General features: G+C 39.7%; 1 protein-coding gene across 2 annotated transcripts in view; it reads right to left on the reverse strand.

Annotated features, from left to right (window-relative positions):
• Gabrg3 (gamma-aminobutyric acid type A receptor subunit gamma 3) overlaps nucleotides 1-15,110 on the reverse strand; it is a 623,439-nt gene that overhangs the window by 58,832 nt on the left and 549,497 nt on the right. The window lies entirely within an intron of this gene.

A 15,110-nucleotide genomic window follows, 5' to 3' on the forward strand; every position in this document is an offset into this window, starting at 1 on the left:
TGGTATAACTCCTTTACAGCCAGTGAGCAGCCTCCACACCAAAGCCATTCAGGCTTTGCAGCCTGTCAATGGACTGGAAGCCACAAGAATCTGGAGCCAGAACCTCCTTCCAAAGTAGCCTGGCAGCACACCGAGACAATATAACCTTTATGGAGACTGCCTATCTGGATATCCTTTCTCCCCTCTTGACATTTTATGTATAATACACTGAATTGAAAATTTTATATAGAACTAACCACTATAGGCCATTCAGCCTACAGTCCCGGGTAACAATCCATCACTGAGGGTAAGTCAAGGCAGGAAGTTAAAGCAGCTAGTCACATCCCTGATCAAGATCATAGAGAAGAAATGACTTCTTGTTAGAGAATGATGCTGCCCCCAAAGGGCTATGTTTTTCTATATCAACTAACAGCCAAGATAACCCACAACAGGCATTCCAATAGGATCTAGATAATTCCTCATTAAGACTCCCAAGGTAATTCTAGATTGAAACAAATTGACAGAACAAACAAGTACATAAGTCGAAAGTTTATGATTTCTTTAACACATATCACAGATGTAGATTAATGCCTAGTTGTCAGTCAGTTTGTGAACAGAAAAGTCGTATACTTACCATAACCAAAGATGATCATTGTAAACTAATAAATCTTACATTTTTCCTTCTCTACCTCTAAACAAATTATAAAGTAATTTATTTTCTTAACTAACACTAAATATGCAAAATTCAGCAGTCCTAAGAAGAAAAGCAATGAAAAAAAATGAAAAGCTGTCGACGAGATTTATTTTTATTTTTTAGAGATACATTCTCACTGTGTTGCTCAGGCTAGTTTTGAAGTTGAAGTTGATACAGTTATCTAGATCCACCATGAGGAAAACTCAACATGCTTTGGCTTAGTTTCTGGCCAAATAAATAGAAAGAATCCTTTAAGAAATGGGAGAACTATCAACCAAAAGCAATGTGTAGATTTTACTGCTGCTGATTCAAACCAGCTGACTATTAACAGCGAAAGAAGCCATGCGTGGCATGCTGATCCATGATTTTAAGGAATTCTTGCTAACTTGGTGAGGTAGCTATAGTGAGACCTCAGAAGCACACGCCTGCTGGAGGAGTCAAGTCAAATCTGTACTGAAGAAGCCATATAATGCCTTGTGTTCATTTCAGAGTACTGCTTAATAAATTAGAGAGGGAACACATGAAACACAAAGTTTACTTAGCAAATTAAACAGCTATTTTGAAGTTCAGTATATTTATCCAAAAAAAAATTTATTTGCATGGCATATGTCCTCAGAAATCCTAACATTGAGATGGTATGGTGGCGTACAATTGTAATCCCAGCATTTGGGAGGTAAAATTGAAAGCTTCATGAGTTCAAGACCATCCTTAGTTTTGTAGTGAGTTCAAGCTTAGCTTGAGACACAGAAAACACTCTTCAAAGACTCAAAAATAAAATGAGAAAAAAATTTCTACCTCCGTGTTGTAATTAGGGTTTTATTGATGTCAGGAGACATCATGACCATAACAACTCTTGTAAAGGAAAACTTCCTAAGTTTTTGTTATTGGTTTGGCTTGCAGTGCTGAGGTTTAGTGCATTATTGTCACGGCAGGAAGCATGTCAGCACACGGGCAGATAGGCTTGGAGAGTCACTGGAGAGTTCTACATCCAGATCAGCAGGCAACAGAAAGAAAAAGTACCACTGGGTGGAGCAAGGGCTTCTGAAACCCCAAAGACTACTTCCATAGTGCCACACTTCCTCTAACAAGGTCACACCTACTCTACCAAGGCCATACTTCCAAATAGTGCCACTCCCTATGAGCTGATGAGGGCCTTTTTCATTCAAACCAGCACACAAGGGGTTCAGATCTTGCCACCACAGGGTCAGAATCCTATTAAGTATTTGAGGCTCACCCCCCATGATTGTGTCTTCTTTTCAGTGAATTGTGGAGAATGTAGACAGGATTCCTACATTCTAATAGTGCTTTAGTATTGAGAAAAGCATAGAAGTACATTTCATAGATGTAATGACTGTACCTCCCATAGCCCTAGATTTATATGCTAAAGCCATATTTTTGAGTGGCATCACACTCAGAGGTCCCTACTTACAGTGGGATAATTGTTTAAATAGAAAATTCAGTACTTGATCTTTTCCCCCTGTCTATGATCACACATCAGCAAGCAGCCCTTTCTACATATTAAAAATTCCTCTGCAGGCACTCAATCTGTTGAACCCAGGTGGTAGAATTCCTAGTCTGCAGAACAGAGGAAATGAATGTTGGTTAAGCTGTTTGGTGTGCGAAATTTTGTTGCAATGACTTGATATAATCACATATGAATCAATACTGGCTCAGGTGACAAGGATCTCTGAGGTCAGGATCCCACCATTTCCCTCTGGTCTCTTGTCTTCTTATAATTTCAGACCAAGATACAAGAGATTGAGACTCAGAGTAAGGAATTACATTGCACATAGCTTTTGTGAGGAGAAAATCATATTTTCTTTGCCTAATGAGAGTTAAGCAGCACCCTAGTCTGTTTCATTTGACCTACTTTGAGAAGTATGTAGAAGGAGGAGGGGGCAGTGCTGGTTTAAAAAATTTAGTGGTTAGTGGCTTAATTCCTGGAAGCTCTGGTTTGTTGGCATTGTTTTTCATATGAGGTCTCAAGCCCCTTCAGCTCTTTCAGTCCTTTGTCTGATTCCTTCAACGGGGGTCCTGTTCTCAGTTTAGTGGTTTGCTGCTGGCATTTGCCTATGTATTTGCCATATTCTGAGGGGAACACCCATGTCGAAGGGGAGGGAGAAAGGTTAGGGGGTGATGCCATGGAAACCAGGAAAGGGAATAACATTTGAAATATAAATAAGAAATACCCAATTTAATAAAGATGGAAAAAAAAGAAAAAATTTAGTGGGAAATTGTTCCACATCTGCTTTTTTTTTTTTGTATGGAAGAAAATTAATTCTTGGGAAGAATTGTTTCTTGTTTCAAGTTGTCAGTGTGCCCATGCACATAATAATTGTTCTGATGCCATGAAATATGTAATTTTCCCAGTGCAAATATCACACACATATACCAGAAGGAGGAGAAGCATCAACCATAAACTTGTCGCTGTTGTGAGAGCCTAGTGTTGAAGACCCATTGCAGTGTGCTGGATATGGTAGAATCTAATGTTGGCTACAAACACTGCATCTGGCACTTAGACTCTTAGACTCTTCCTTAAAATTCTTGACGCAGAGATTCTCAACTTAGTACAATGAGTAAATGGTGTCTTTAATACTAAAGAAAGACCTTCGAATGGGAACTGCTGTCTAACTTTAGGCTAATAGATAACTGGTTTCAGCAGCAAACCACTGAATTGAGAATAGGACCCCCGTTGAAGGAATCAGAGAAAGAACTGGAAGAGCTTGAAGGGGCTCGAGACCCCATATGTACAACAATGCCAAGCAACCAGAGCTTCCAGGGACTAAGCCACTACCTAAAGACTAAACATGGACTGACCCTGGACTCTGACCTCATAATTAGCAATAAATATCCTAGTAAGAGCACCAGTGGAAGGGGAAGCCCTAGGTCCTGCTAAGACTGAACCCCCAGTGAACTAAATTGTTGGGGGGAGGGCGGCAAGGGGGGGAGGATGGGGAGGGGAATGCCCATAAAGAAGGGGAGGGGGGAGGGGTATGTTTGCCTGGAAACTGGGAAAGGGAATAACACTCGAAATGTATATAAGAAATACTCAAGTTAATAAGAAAAAAGTTTAATTCACGATTAAGACTTCTGGGAAGTTAAATACATGTTTCTTTAGTCTTGACATAAAGGTTTTTGATGAAAAAAAAAGATATTATAAAAGCCATGCATCTTTCAGGGCTTTTTATCTTTTCAAAAAATTATGGGGCCATTTCAAACTTTCCTTCTAGCCTAGCTCCATTCCTTTTCTATTTATGACAACCTACAGAACTACTCCATATCCACACTATGGGACAAACAATGACCGTACTAGGCCGAGATTCAGCATATCTCTCTGGCCCATCTCCATTCCTTTGTCACTACTGCTGATCCACAGAACTACTGTATCAGGGAACCCACACCTACTGCACTCGGTTTCCCCAGAGAGGGGAACACCAATCAAAGTGGGACACTCATCTAACAAAGTGAAGACAAGAGACCTATACTAAGCATTTCAAGCTCCATGTCTAGGTTCAGCTAAAAACCACAAACATAAACAACCAAGACAATATGCCTTGCCCAGAAGCCAGTAACTCTACTTCAACAGATCCAGAGCAAAGCAATTTAGCTGAAACACACGATCAGGACTTCAAAACAGCAATTATGAATATGTTCTCCAAATGTGAGTACATAGTAGGAGACAAAGCAAGTCTCAACAAGTATAAGAAAATTAAAATAATTCCCGTATTCTGTCTGATCACCATGAATCAAGGCTAGATGACATTCTCCTCCTCCTCTTCCACCGCCCTCCTCCTCCTCCTCCTCAACAACAATGATGACAATGATGACAATGACGACGACGACGGCGACAACAACAACAACAACAACAACAACAACAACAAAAAGCAGAAAGTTTATAAATTCATGGAAGTGGAACAAGTCATTGCTGAATGAAAATTGGGTCAAAACAGAAATCAAGGAAAAAAATGAAAAACATTTTAGAACTGAATGGAAAACACACACACACACATACACACACACACACACACACACACACACACACACACTCACACACCACACACACACACACACCATCCAAACCAATAGTACAAACTAAGAGTGATTCACTGGCAAGTTCAGAGCTGAATAAACACCTTCAATTTTCAATATTCAGCAATATACTTAAAAGCTCTAGAGCAAAAAGAAGGAAAAAAAGATTATATGGGAAAATAATTAAACTTAGGATTAAAAATCAAATAAAAATAATTATTCAGAATCAATGAAACAACAAATTAATTCTTTGAGAAAAAAATCAATGAAATTGACAATCCTCAGCTAAACTAGCCAAAAGATAGAGGGAAAGAGGACTACCCCAAATTAACAAAGTAGAGGTGAATGAGGGGCATTACAACAGACACTAATCAAATTCAGAGAATCATGAGGACATAGTGTTCAAAAAATACAGATTTCATCAAACTGGAACACCTAAGAGAAATGGATAAATTTCTTGACATATATCTTACTAAAGTTAAATGAAAATGAAATAATCAATTTAAACAGACCCATAATCCCCACTGAAGTAGAAGTAATTAAAAGTCTCCCTTATCCTCAAATGCCCATAGAAAAACAGATTTAAAAAATCTACTAGATTCTTAAAGAAGTACAGTCAATACTCCTCAAAATAGTACCCAAAAGAGAAACTGAAAGGATTATTTGATTGTTTCATGAAGCCACTTTTGCCTTGATACCAAAAATATATAAAGTCCAAACAACAAGAAATGAAAATTATAGAACACTCTCCCTTATGGACATAGATACAAAAAATTCTCAATAAAATATTTGCAAAATAAATCTAAGAATGCAGCAGAAAGATTATCCACAGTGATCAAGTTGGCTTCATCTCAGAGACGGAGTATTCATCATATGTAAATTAATAAACATAATCCACCACATAAACAGACTGAAGGTAAAAGCAATATGATCAGTTTATTTGATGCAGAAAAGGCCTTTGACAAAATCCAACATCCCCTCATGAGAAAAGTCCTAGAGAAACTCGAGACACAAGGGACATAACACAACTTACTAAAGGCAATTTACAGTCAACATAAATAGAGAGGAACTCAAACTATTTCCACAAAAATCAGGAACAAAGCAAGGTTTTTCACTCTCTCTACACCTATTCAATATAACACTTGATGTCTTAGCTACAGGAATAAGACAAATAAAGGGGATCAAGGGGATAGAAACAGGAAAGGAAGTAGTCACAGTGTCTTTATTTACAGATAATATGATTTTATATATAAAAGATATTAAAACTTCCACCAAACAACTTTTATAGCTAATACTTTCATAAAGCATTAGGAAATAAAATTAACACACAAAAATCAGTACCCTCTCTGTGATGGTTTGAATATGCTTGGCCCAGAGGTTTGGCCTTGTTAGAGTAGGTTTGATCTTGTTGGAGGAAAGGAAACATTGTTGGGTTGGACTTTGAGACCCTCCTCCTAGCTATGTGGAAGCCAGTCTTCTCCTGTTTGCCTTTGGAACAGGACAGAACTCACACAGGGCAGGAACTTGGAGTCAGGAGCTGATGTGGAGGCCATGGAAGGGTGTTGCTTACTAGATTTCTTCCCTTGGGTGGCTGAGCTTGCTTTCTTATAGAACCGAGGTCTATCAGACCAGGGATGGCACCACCCATAATAGGCTGAGCCCTCCCCCCTTGATCACTATTTTAAAAAATGCCTTACATCTGGATCTCATGGAAGCATTTCTTTAAGTGAGGCTCCTTTATTTGTGATAACTCCAGCATGTGTCAAGTTGACATACAAAACCAGTCAGAACGATTGATCCCTTTTCAACTAGACACACAAACATATCACTATTAAGCCTCAACCCTTACATTTTTATTCATCCCTAAGATCTAAATAACTTTAAAAGTCCCACAGTCTTTAGAAATTTTAAATATTAAAATTTCAATCCCTTTAAAATATCTAATCTCTTTTGAAATTCAAAAATCTTACAATTCAAAGTCTCTTAACTGTGGGCTACACTGCAATACTTTACTTCAAGAGGGAAAAAAGGTTAGGGCACAGTCACAATCAAAATCAAAATCAAAATCAAACTCTAAGTGTCCAATGTCTAGGATCCAATCAAGATCTGGGTTTCTCTAAGGGCTTGGGTCACTTCTCCAGCTCTGCTATTTGTAGCACATGGCTTGTCTTCTAGGCTCCAGCTGCCTTTACTCCACTGCTGCTGCTATTCTTGGTGGTCCTCTAGTGTTACTGCTATCTCTAAAACACTGCTGTCTTCTGCTGCAACTGGGCTGCACTTTCAAAAATAGCCTTTCACAGACTCTTTTCACTGCCAAACCTCTACTTCTCTGCATAATCCCTTTAGTCTTCAACTGCCACTGAGGCTGCACCTTCAACAATGGCCTCTCCTGGCCTCTCCTAGTGCCAAGCATCAGCTGCTACCCCTTCATGTTTTCAAAACCAGTACCACCTGGGTGACTCTTATACATTACCAAGTCCAGCTGCCTACACAAGGTACAACTGTGCCTGTCTCTGGAACTCAGCTTCTGTGCTCTTGGGATACACTTCCCAGAAGCTATCACCTCTGTGATTCTGGTCTCTTCTTAATCACTAATTTCTTAGTCCCAGCTAACCAGTATCAATTGTTCTAGTAAAGGTTTGACTTTACTAGTTCTGGTATCTTGTTAATCACAGCTGATTTTTCAGCCCCAGCTAACCAAAACCACAGAATCTTCACAATCAAAATAGTAATGGCCGGGATAAGAGTCTTTTAAATCTTCTCTCTGAAATTTCACAAGCCAGGCCTGCATCTTCTGCACTGTTCTCAACATTATCTTCCAAGCTGCTACAGGAAATTCCACAGTGCTCTTAATATCCTAATAGCTCTACTAGCCCGAAGTTCCAAAGTCCTTCTATGGTCCTCCCAAAAACATGGTCAGGCTGTCACAGGGGTAACCCACACCTGGTACCAGTTTGTCTTAGTCAAGGTTTGTATGTATTCCTGCACACCATGACCAAGAACAAGTATACAAGAAGCCAGTACACAAAGCAAGTGAAAGACTTTTATAATAAAATCTTTGAGATACTGAAGAAAGAAGTTGAAGAAGGGATCAGAAGAGGGAAAGATTTCCCATGCTTATGCCTAAGTAGAATTAATATTATGAAAGTGGACATTCTACCAAAAGCAGTCTGCAGATTCAATGCAATTCTCAAGACTTCAACACCATTCGTCACAAAAATTTTAAAAACCATCTTCAACTTTATATGGGAATATAAAATCTCAGGATTGATAAAGTGATCCTGGACAAGGAAAGAACTGCTGGAGGTTTCACCATTCTAAATTACAAGTTGAATTGCAGAGCTATTGAAATAAAAACAGACATGTTTACCAGTGGAATTGAATTAGAGACCCATACAAAATTCACACATCTATGGGCATTTGATTTTTGACAAATAAAACAAAAAAAATACATACTGGAGATAAGGCAGCACCTTTAACAATGGTGCTGGTCAAACTGGATAGCCTCCTGTAGAAAAGTGAAAATGGATCCATATATATCATTCAGAACAAAATTCAATTCCACATGAATAAAACACTTTAACAAGACTAGATCCTGTGAATCTGTTAAAAAAAGAAAGTGGGAAAGAGACTTGAATTTATTGGCACAGGAAAGGAACTAGTCTTTCAAAATATATGGTTTTAAGATTGATTGATTGATTTATTATTTATTTATTGTCTGAGTGTACTTCTGTGCAGTGCATACATTGCATAGGGGCCAGAAGAGGAAGCTGAATCACACTAGACTGGTGGTATAGACTTTCTAAGCTGCCCTGTGGGTCCTGGGAACTGAACATTGGTCCTCTGGAAGGTCAGACAACTTTTTTTTTTAGCAACTGAGGCAACTGGCCCCAGAAATAATATTTTCATTAACGATTAGAGAACTTTTACATAGTACACCCAGGTCACATTTGCCAACCCTCCCAGATCAACCCCCTCCCCATCCATATGCCCTCCTCCACAAAGTAAAACAAAGAAAAAACAAAATAAACAAAACCCACAAATCCATTTTGTGTTACCCCTATACTGTCTGTAGCAGAGTCAAACTTCCAGTGGCCAGTAACTTGAAGAGAATTGAATCCTTACCCACCTGTACTGTATGAAGAGATACACTTTAGGATTCCTTTTTTCCCCTTTCTTTTCTTGGATATTTTCTTTATTTACATTTTAAATGTTGTTCCCTTTCCTGGTTTCCCCTCCAGAAAACCCCCATCCTGTCCCACCACCCCCTGCCTCCATGAGGGTGCTCCCCCATCCACTCATTTCCTTCTGATTTCCTGCTCTGGCATTCCCTTACATTGGAACATCATTCTTATCACAACTTTCAAGAGTTCTTTTCGATGGCTTCTTGCTTAGAATATTCTTTTAGGGGAAGGTAGGGTTTGCCACAGCAGCCTTCTAATATGTTCTTTCTCAGCTATGAGTCTGCAGTCATTAATACCACTGTAGAAGTGGCTTCCTTGCACCTTTATAGGCAGTGGGAGCATGGATCATGAACTTCCATATGGTTTCTGAAGACAGCATGGAGCAACACAGACACCCACATGGTCTATGTGCCACAAATCTCAGCATTGTCTCCAGTGGCAACACAGGCCAGAGATATCAACATGGCTTCCAGGGCATGGGCCATAAATATGGTCCCCAGTAGCAGTCAAGTGCATAGGCATCAACATAACTCCAGGGGGCAATATAGACCCTAGACATCCAAATGACCTTCGGTGGTAACACAGATGATTGACATCAACATGGTCTTCTGTGGGAGGAAAGAGCACAGAAATTTACATGGACACAAGAACCATGAGCCTCAATATGGTCTCCAACGGCAGCTTAGTCCACAAATATCAATATGGTCCTTGACCACAGCACAGATCATGGACACCCTCATGGCCCTTGCTGGCAGCACAAACCATAGCACAAGCACATGGACCCTGGTTGTAGCATGTCCCACAGATAGCAACAGAAGCACAGGACAGCAATGACAGGCACTAAGATGAACAATAAAGTTTCTGTACAGCAAAGGACACCAGTATTATCAAAGCATCTCAGACTACAGGATGGAAAAACCTTCATCAATTATACACTTGATAATGGTTAGTATCTAGGATAAAAAAGAACTTTCAAAAAAAAGAAAGAAAATGAAAAAGCTAACCTAATTAAAATTGGGATAGAGAACTAAACAGTGTTCCCCAAAGATGAGACAAATGGCTGAGAAACACTTTTAAAAATGTTCAACATCCTTCACCATTAGGCAAATGCAAAGTAAATGTACTTTGGGATTTCATTTTACCAGAGTCAGAATGGCCAAAATCAATGTAGCTAGAAATAATCTCTCTAAGAGAGGTAAACCAGACCCCAGAAGACAAATACTGCATGTTTTCTCTTATATATGGATATTAGTTTCTCAGTTTTCAACATGAATGCTTCAATCTGAATAACTATAGATGTTAAGTATGTAGTAATGGACCAGAAAGAGAAAGAGACCTTCCAAGAAAGAGAAAACGGAATGTGGTATTATAAAAAGATAAAGGGGAAACTAGAATAGGGGGATTAAATTGGGAGGGAGGTGGGGACAGAAGGGTAAGGAGAGACACAGAGGGACAACTAACACTAAGGACATTTTGAAAAGCCATACGGAAACATACTATTGTAGAAGCGTCCTAAAATACATACATATATGAACAGAATTTAAAAGAACTCAGCATATAATAAGGTAGACCTTACCTCATCTAGTCATCTTATGCTACTATGTAAACTTCCAGTACCAGGAATGGATGATCTCTTGTTTAATCATTGGCCAGACAGGTCTCATAATTTCCTCTAAACATCACTGGTCATTGCCAAGGTTATAAGAGCCTATTGCTGAAAATACTTACATCCCCAAACACAGAGAAATGGAGTTGATGCCCATATAGAAACTTTACCTCTGCAGACTAGAATTCATGGTACTGGAAGGTACTCTATACATTACCTGAGGAGAAAACTAATCATAAGTGTCACTCAGGTAAAAACCCTGTAACCTATAACAGTGACTTACCTGCCTGATATATTTGTGCAATAGTTGCACAAATGTTATGGAAGTAATCAACCACTTTTGATTAGATTTTAAAACACACTCCATGAGATGACACCCGTACCTGACACAACAGGCTTATATGCACATGAACTCAGAGAAAGTGTGACAGCACACACAGAGGACTGGCGCATATTCAAACCAAAGTCCCAGCACTGTGAATGGAAGGTAAAGTCCCAACTCCAACCAGAAAAACTATTGGTAATTGATGTCTGGCTAGAGAAGGGGAAATAATTTTGTTTCTTTGTTTTTGGTCTTTTTTTTTTCAGATGCAGAGTAATTGAGTAAATCATCTACATGCCAAGGCAGGGTACATGCCTAGGGGTAGTTGGCTAACACAAAAATGTTCTTCCTTCCTTCCTTCCTTCCTTCCTTCCTTTCTTTCTTTCTTTCTTTCTTTCTTTCTTTCTTTCTTTCTTTCTTTCTTTCTTTCTCTCTCTCTCTCTCTCTCTCTCTCTCTCTCTCTCTCTCTCTTCCTTCCTTCCTTCCTTTCTTTCTTTCCTTCTATCTTTCTTCTTTCTGTCTTCTTTCTTCCTTCTTTCCTTTTATGTCTTATGGGGTTTGGCTTTGAATTTTGCTTTGCTTTTGTTGAGGGAGGAAGGACAATGGAGGGAGACACAGACACAGACACAGACACAGACACAGACACAGACACAGACACACAGACACACAGACACACAGACACACACACACACACACAGAGAGAGAGAGAGAGAGAGAGAGAGAGAGAGAGAGAGAGAGAGAGAGAGAGGTATCTCAGTTGGTGTTTTCTGCTGTGAGAAGACAGGATGATGAAGGCAACTTTTATAAAGGTAAACATTTAATTGGTGCTGCCTTACAGTTTCAAAGGTTCAGTACGTTATCACCATGGTGGGAAGCATGGAAACATGGAGGCTGACTTGGTGCTGGAGAAGCCAAGAGTTCTATATCTTGATCCAAAGGCAGTTAAGGGTGGAGCTTGAGCACTAAGAAACCTCAAAGTCCTCCTACAAACTGAGACATTTCCTCCAATAAAGCCACACCTATTCCAATAAGGCCACACCTCTTAATAGTGCCACTTACTGTGGGCCAAGTATATTCAAACCACTACATGGAGGATCTGGGAAGATTCTGTGGGAGCAGAAAGGGTATTTTAAAAGATATTGTGTAAAAATATTTTAATAAAAAATAAGATTTAAATAAAATTATGAGGTGGTACCCTCATTTGGAAACAAAAATTTGGAGTAGGATTAATGGATTAGATACATCATTTAAAAATGAAGAATAATAGATAATCAGAGCAACATATCAGGAGGTGTTGTACATAATATAAGCACATATTATTTTGTATTCTTTTCAGTGGATGCATAGATACATGTGCCATTTCTTCTTATAAAATGTAAATAGCATAACTCAGCTTGAAGACCTTAAAAGTTCTCATCCAGAAATGAGTTTTCCAATTGAGCACTTCCAAGAATAAGAAGGACAAATGAGAGGTTGTGTATGAGCCCAACCTCAGGACAACAGAGAGACACAGTCTTCTCTAAAGCAGTGTCAACTCTATAATGATATGCCTAGAGTTACAAAATCAAGTCATCTAATGTTTTATAGCAGGTAGATATATTAAAACTGGCGTATAAGAGGCTTTAAGAAAGACTGAGGGGAAATACTGCACTGTGGGACAGCAGTTAGCACAAAGTGAAGGTTTTCAAATCATTCTCCACAGAAATGGCAGGAAGGTAATGAAGTAACACTCAACAGGAGACTTTTGTGTCCCCTTTTGCTTTACTTTCCAGGGTACCACAGTTCTTGAGGAAACACAGGTTTGGGGGTAATTATACCTTCCTCTCTTTAGAAGTTCTCAGATTTGATCATTGTCTATTGACCCTACCACACAGGAACAAAATGGTCTTGCTGAGGGCAGGCAGGGCCAGTGTGCCCTCCCTCCTACATCTAAGGAAGATGTCTCATTTACAGATCCCATCCCAGCACTAGCTGAGAGGACAAGCATACTCTCCATGCTTGAAAGCAGGTGTTGCTTCCTAAGTCCTCTGATGCAATACAGTCTCTTTACTACGACCCCATTAAAAATAAATAAATAAATTTGAATATTTCTACTATACAGTAGCATAGCGGTAAACTTTTCTACTTCAAAAAGAAATAGCTGGATGTATCAAGGAATGATCAGACCAAAGAAAGGTGAAGATCCAGCAGGACAAACCCCAAACCCTGTAGCTCCAAGTCCAGCATACAGGACCACACAAGTTTTAATGGCTCTACTCCTCTGGATCTGTGTCCTCTAGTACATATGCTCGATCTTCTTTTTTTTAATTTTTTTTAAATTTTTTTTATTAACTTGAGTATTTGTTATTTACATTTCGAGTGTTATTCCCTTTCTCGGTTTCCAGGACAACATCCCCCTAACCCCTCTCCCTCCCCTTCTATATGGGTGTTCCCCTCCCAACCCTCCCCCCCATTGCCGCCCTCCCCCCAACAATCACAAGCACTGGGGGTTCAGTCTTAGCAGGACCCAGGGCTTCCCCTTCCACTGGTGCTCTTACTAGGATATTCATTGCTACCTATGAGGTCAGAGTCCAGGGTCAGTCCATGCATAGCCTTTGGGTAGTGGCTTAGTCCCTGGAAGCTCTGGTTGCTTGGCATTGTTGTTCATATGGGGTCTCGAGCCCCTTCAAGCTCTTCCAGTTCTTTCTCTGATTCCTTCAATGGGGGTCCTGTTCTCAGTTCAGTGGTTTGCTGCTGGCATTCGCCTCTGTATTTGCTGTATTCTGGCTGTGTCTCTCAGGAGAGATCTACATCCTGCACCTGTCGGCCTGCACTTCTTTGCTTCATCCATCTTGTCTAATTGGGTGGCTGTATATGTATGGGCCTCATGTGGGACAGGTCCTGAATGGGTGTTCCTTCTGTGTCTGTTTTAATCTTTGCCTCTCTATTCCCTGCCAAGGGTATTCTTGTTCCCCTTTTAAAGAAGGAGTGAAGTATTCACATTTTGATCATCTGTCTTGAGGTTCATGTGTTCTATGCATTTAGGGTAATTCAAGCATTTGGGCTAATAGCCACTTATCAATGAATGTATACCATGTGTGTTTTTCTGTGATTGGGTTACCTCACTCAGGATGATATTTTCCAGTTCCAACCATTTGCCTACGAATTTCATAAAGGCATTGTTTTTGATAGCTGAGTAATATTCCATTGTGTAGATGTACCACATTTTCTGTATCCATTCCTCTGTTGAAGGGCATCTGGGTTCTTTCCAGCTTCTGGCTGTTATGAATAAGGCTGCGATGAACATAGTGGAGCACGTGTCTTTTTTATATGTTGGAGCATCTTTTGGGTATATGCCCAAGAGAGGTAGTTCAATGTCCAATTTTCTGAGGAACCTCCAGACTGATTTCCAGAATGGTTGTACCAGTCTGCAATCCCACCAACAATGGAGGAGTGTTCCTCTTTCTCCACATCCTCGCCAGCATCTGCTCTCACCTGAGTTTTTGACCTTAGCCATTCTCACTGGTGTGAGGTGAAATCTCAGGGTTGTTTTGATTTGCATTTCCCTTATGACTAAAGATGTTGAACATTTCTTTAGGTGTTTCTCAGCCATTCAGCATTCCTCAGCTGTGAATTCTTTGTTTAGCTCTGAACCCCAGTTTTTAATAGGGTTATTTGTCTCCCTGTTGTCTAACTTCTTGAGTTCTTTGTATATTTTGAATATAAGGCCTCTATCTGTTGTAGGATTGGTAAAGATCTTTTCCCAATCTGTTGGTTGCCGTTTTTTCCCAATCACAGTGTCCTTTGCCTTACAGAAGCTTTGCAGTTTTATGAGATCCCATTTGTCGATTCTTGATCTTAGAGCATAAGCCATTGGTGTTTTGTTCAGGAAATATTTTCCAGTGCCCATGTGTTCGAGATGCCGCCCTAGTTTTTCTTCTATTAGTTCGAGTGTATCTGGTTTGATGTGGAGGTCCTTGATCCACTTGGACTTAAGCTTTGTACAGGGTGATAAGCATGGATCGATCTGCATTTTTCTGCATGTTGACATCCAGTTGAATCAGCACCATTTGCTGAAAATGCTATCTTTTTTCCATTGGATGGTTTTGGCTCCTTTGTCAAAAATCAAGTGCCCATAGGTATGTGGGTTCATTTCTGGGTCTTTAATTCTGTTCCATTGGTCTATCTGTCTGCCTCTGTACCAATACCATGCCGTTTTTATCACTATTGCTCTGTAATACTGCTTGAGTTCAGGGATAGTGATTCCCCCTGAAGTCCTTTTATTGTTGAGGATAGCTTTAGCTATCCTGGGTTTTT

The sequence above is a fragment of the Rattus norvegicus genome, chromosome 1, assembly GCF_036323735.1.
Source record: "Rattus norvegicus strain BN/NHsdMcwi chromosome 1, GRCr8, whole genome shotgun sequence".
NCBI lineage: Eukaryota > Metazoa > Chordata > Mammalia > Rodentia > Muridae > Rattus > Rattus norvegicus.